The sequence below is a fragment of the Nanorana parkeri genome, unplaced genomic scaffold, assembly GCF_000935625.1.
Source record: "Nanorana parkeri isolate BGI_ZX_2015 unplaced genomic scaffold, ASM93562v1 scaffold1332, whole genome shotgun sequence".
Taxonomy (NCBI): domain Eukaryota; kingdom Metazoa; phylum Chordata; class Amphibia; order Anura; family Dicroglossidae; genus Nanorana; species Nanorana parkeri.
Window position 1 is genome coordinate 278,459 of NW_017307600.1, and position 3,977 is coordinate 282,435.

The 3,977-nt window shown below is 45.0% G+C and overlaps 1 protein-coding gene across 1 annotated transcript in view; it reads right to left on the minus strand.

Moving 5' to 3' along the window:
- Window positions 1-3,977, minus strand: part of HIPK2 (homeodomain interacting protein kinase 2) — a 33,134-nt gene that overhangs the window by 4,664 nt on the left and 24,493 nt on the right. The window lies entirely within an intron of this gene.

Here is a 3,977-nt window from a genome sequence, read left to right on the forward strand (position 1 = left end):
TTATTGCTAAAAAATAGGCACATACAGTAGCTGGAATGAAAAAACTGCTCTGGTCCAAAAGGGGTATAAATTTGCCGGTAGAAGAAAAAATTATTTAAAATAAGGTGAAATTACCCTTGGCCCCCTGACATCATGGGCCCTAAGCATGTTCTATCCTCTGCAGCTCCCATATAGTTACACCCCAGGATGCCCCCCTTGCAGAGGTGGAAGGGTCTCTGGATCGGGAGGGGGGGAGGGGAGATGGCGGCTGCAGCGCAGGCCCCAGGCAGAGAGCGGCAGACTGAGAATAGATGCTTTTCCCGCTGATTGCGTTAAGTCACCATGGCAACTGAAGTTTGGGAGTCAGAGTGCAGAATGGATGGCGGTAATCATCAGGCCGCATTCAGGAGACGCAGACAGCTCTATATATCAGCGCTGAGAGAACGAGACATTTCTCAGAGACACAAAGGACCTGTCTCTCCGCCCGGCACAAAGGACTCCAAATCACTGCTAAATCCCCAGCCATTGGCTTTGTTTTCTCCCACAAGGTGACCAACGTATCAAATCTATAAATATTAAATGGGGAAATGTAACAACAAAAAAAAAGGGGGGAAATAATCTGCCCAAAATATCCTCAGGAGCCATCGCTGTTCCGTTATTGATACGAGATCATCGTAGATCTAGATGTCCCGAGTAAAGGAGAAACAAATCTCTCATTGAATATGTCAGACTTTTATAGACCAAAAGGTTCAAGCTACAATGTAGCAAGACGTAGTAAGAGGACACAATGTGGCAACAGTTCTTAAAAGGCACAGTCCACCTTCTGCAAAAAAATTTAAATAAATGCACACTCATTCAATCAAAAAAAAGAAAAAAGTGTTTTTGTTTCTTCATTGGAGCCTGTAAAGCAATCAGTGCAATGCTCTGGATCCTGCAGACCGTCCCTCCAGCCCCTGTAGGTATAGACTTTCAGTTACAGGGACAGGTAGTGTCAACGGACTACAAGCGCTCTTAACTACAGGTCCCTCTGCCACAGTGGCTTAGGGGGCTTGTAGTTTTTACTTACACAGATCCTGTCATAGGATCGGTGAATAGATGATGCAGCTGGGCGGCTGATACGGTAGTAATTTTGGTGTCACCCCCTCTGAAAAGTCGAGCATTCAGTCACTGGCATAGAGCCCGACAGCTGCACCAGAGAGGAGGGGACCCGGCAGCATACCTTATCCCGCAGAATGAACGTCTCCTCCTCTCTTTGCCAACATCCATCACCAAGATGGTCGTCGGCAGTTAAGTACGTGTGAGGTCATTATGCGCGTGCATGATGACATCCCAGCGGGTGACACCCGGCCCAGAGATGCCTCTGAGCCTACCTTATCAAGCTGTTCAATTTACATCCAGTCAGGCAGGTCCTCAAACTACATAGTTGTCAATAGATCAAAAAAAGATTATACAATCAGGATTGTATATACATGTGTAGTCAGTTTACGCAATTCCAAGGTGGAGGATCCTTGCGTTTTGAAGGTATCTATAGACAGGTTGGGTTATAATCAGTGGCGGAACAATAGTAGCACAAATGGCTGGTTAGGAGAAAGGGGGACCACCAGGGCCTAAGGGGCAGTGATGGGCCGAACCGCCAGTCCTGTTAAATATACTATTGCAGCGCCTGTGTATGAGTAGTGTTGTCAAGCCAAGCATTGCAGGACTGAAGAGGCACACAATAAGACCCAACTGACAGCAAAGACCTGAAGGTTTACAGAGGATAGCAGAGCTGACAGCTGTCCTTGACCCACTCAGCTGAACCCAGTTTATCCATACAAACAGCTTATCCCTATAGATTACACTAAGAGAGCATCTGTGAGCATTTCTATATGAATAAAGTCTGCAACCCGTGTTTGAAGGATTCATTCATAAATACAATGTAACAACAACAGGCACAGGGGGGCCCCATGCAGTGTACGGGCCTCTTCAAAATTTCTCCATGTGATTTGTAGTTATGCCCCTGGGTGTAATGCTTCACTTAGTACAGATTTTTTTTACACTTTATGCATAGATCTACTGCATGCTAGCAGTAGATCTATGCAAAAAAACAGATGCTTTAATTATCCTTTAAGTAAGGAAATGTCTATAATTTTCTATTTTAAGTTGGGTGGATGACTCAGACGGGGAGGCACCTTTCCTGCAAGATGCCTCGAGTTATGTTTTTCAGCTTCCAATAACCTGACTCGAATGCCCTTTAAAAACAAACAAGCGCAGAGTGTTCTTGAATGTTGTCAGCACGCTTTAATAGTCATCGGTGCTCTTCGAAAGCGGCTGAGAGAAAAGGGCCGTGATTATTCCCAAAGGACAATTTCTTTCTATAACATCATTTGGAAGTAAAAAAAATTGTAATTTTCCTGCAGATAAAGTGACGGCGCTCTCAGCCAACAATCCGGGAAACCCGAAAAACACCACGGAAAAATTGTTCTAGCAGCTCGTCGAGAAATGCCGCAGCGCCTCAAGTCGCGTTCCACTGCGAGATTTATTTATGATGCCAGGCTGAGAAATATTTGGGGATAGGCAACATTTAAAAGGCAACCTAAGCGCCATATAGCAGCCATTTTTGTCTTGCTGCAAGTTGCGTATACAATTACATGCCAATGTTCATTTTTCAGTGATAAAAGCAACATAATAATGATTATATTATTAAATATTATATTTCTTTTCCTTTTTTTTTTCCTAAAGCAGATTCATTCTCAAACTTGTCTCCTGTTGTTGTACAAAAATCTCGCTGTCAGTTTAGAGATCGTCTTCAGAATTTTGTTTCTCCCCACCAAAAGGCTTCCCCTACTCCCCTACCCTTGTTTTAATCATCTGAAATTTGCAATTTTCGATCAGTGTCAAACAGCTTTTAACTGCAAAAATAAACAGGTCAAGGCCAAGTACCACCAACAATCACTGAAATATCATTTTACAGCGTTAATAAAACTATTAGTTGTTGGTTACACTCATCCTTTCTTTTTTTTTCCCTAAGCCCTCATTCACACAAGAAAAAGCCGGCACGTACATCTCCGTGCTGCATGCACAGCCGTGTCGGGCAGCTCCCGGGAAGGACAGGTGCTGCGTGTGATTGGTACGCAGCCCCTGTCCTTCCCTAAAAGGAGTACGCGGCCATACGCCGCCCTACACATCCGTGTGGGTGCGGATGTCCATACTCGTACGCTGACAGGATGGATCCTGTCTGTGTCCGAGCCGGGACACCTGCACCCGTATGGACCTGCACTTGGGGTGAGCGTAGGGTGGCATATGGCCGCCTACTCCCATTGAGAAGGACAGGGGCTGCGTACTAATCACATGCAGCACCTGTCCTTTCCGGGAGCTGCCCGATACGGCCGTGGACTCACCCAAATACTCGGTATCGGCACTACCAATAGTAGTATCGGTACATCCCCAATTAAAAATCAAATTCATTAGAATTAGTTAGAATTTTGTTTTAAAAAAACTATTAGAGAATAAAGAAAAAAGTTCCAAATGAAAAATTGTTGAAGGAAATTCTACTGGTGTTGCACTGAAGCAATGCACTGTGGGAGCAAATGTCAACTCTGAGTGTCTATATCAGGGGTGGGCAAACTTGGCACTCCAGCTGTGCTGAAATTACAAATCACATCATGCTCCCGCAGTGGGAGCGCAGAGTTGCCTACTCCAGGCCTATAACAAGGCAGGTTCACCATGGCACGTGACACAATATTTGTTAATAATATAAAATTTGAAGGTGTTAAAGTAGACTCAACAGGGTTAAAAGTGTAGTTTTCCTTTAAGGGTGGTGGGACCATATGTACATAAACCCAAAATCTTTTATTCAGTCTGTCTGGCATCGTGTCTTGTTGCAAAGTTTCTTTCTCGGAGATCCTGCCAGGGGCAGCATCTCCTGTTGCAGACTGACAACCGGGGCCGTTCCTATAATGAGGGAGCTTGAGGCGGTCGCTTGGTTAGGGGTGCAACAGGTGGTGCCCTCAGTGTCC